Genomic DNA, 1,256 nt, shown 5'->3' with positions numbered 1-1,256 from the left:
GATCTCCCGACCTCGTGATCCGCCCGCCTTGGCCTCCCAAAGTGCTGGGATTACAGGCGTGAGCCACCGCGCCCGGCCCAGTCTCAGGAATCTTGCTGTGCTATCTTATGCATTCACTATCTGTGTAGTGTACACTTCCGGGAGGGACACAATGCAGATGGACTCCCAAATCTACTGATTTCCTGCTCCTCGTCAGCCCCCTGTGCTAGCCCTGGGGGATGGGGTGGGGAATGAGGCAGTCCCGGAGCCTGTCCTCCCAGAGAGCAAGGCTGGAGCGTGGGCCTCTCATAGAGTCATTTTACCTCTCAGGAAACTCCCCCAGCCCCTGTGGATCTTTCCTACCTTGGGAAGAAACAAACACAGGTTTGGACGTGACTAGAATGTAGAAGGGTCTTAGGAAGGACCCCTTGATGAGGTCCTGGTGCTATTCAGCCCATCTTTCTCTATGGGCACCACTCAGTGGGACACCAGAGGCGGGGTGGGGTTGGCTAATACAAGATCCAGCCCAAGCAGGATCTGATCCTTCCTCAGCCCCGCCAAAGTTGACCCACCTCTCCCTTCAGTAATTCCTAGCCCTCTGCTCTTTCCCTCAGGGGTTCTCTGCCTCCAAGTGAAGCCAGGAGAGCAAAGGTCACTCTGGTTTCGAAATGGTTTGCCCAGCTTTTAGGCTTTTCGCTAAGATGAGGACTGGTCTTTGGTAGGAATGACTCTTTCCCTTTCTGACTGCTTTTCAAGGGTGGGCTCTAAGCTGAACCCTCACAACACCCCTCGAGGTGTGGGCTGTCATTACTCCCATCTGCAAGATAACTGAGGTTCAGCCTGGCTAAGTGACTCACCCAAGGTCACAAAGTTGTTTTTTTTTTTTGAGACGGAGTTTCACTCTTGTTGCCCAGACTAGAGGGCAGTAGAGCGATCTCGACTCTCCGCAACCTCCACCTCCCGGGTTCAAGTGATTCTCCCACCTCAGCCTCCCTAGTAGCTGGGATTACAGGCATGTGCCACCATGCCCGGCTAATTTTGTATTTTTGGTAGAGACAGGGTTTCTCCGTGTTGGTCAGGCTGGTCTCGAACTCCTGACCTCAGGTGATCCGCCTGCCTCGGCCTCTCAGAGTGCTGGGATTACAGGCATGAGCCACTGCGCCCAGCCATCTAAGGTCACAAAGTTAATAAGAAGCTGGCCGGGCGCGGTGGCTCAAGCCTGTAATCCCAGCACTTTGGGAGGCCGAGACGGGCGGATCACGAGGTCAGGAGATCGA

This window comes from Colobus angolensis, unplaced genomic scaffold (assembly GCF_000951035.1).
Source record: "Colobus angolensis palliatus isolate OR3802 unplaced genomic scaffold, Cang.pa_1.0 Scaffold9, whole genome shotgun sequence".
Classification (NCBI taxonomy): Eukaryota; Metazoa; Chordata; class Mammalia; order Primates; family Cercopithecidae; genus Colobus; species Colobus angolensis.
The sequence above is the reverse complement of the archived record's forward strand: the minus strand, read 5'-3'. Positions refer to the sequence as shown.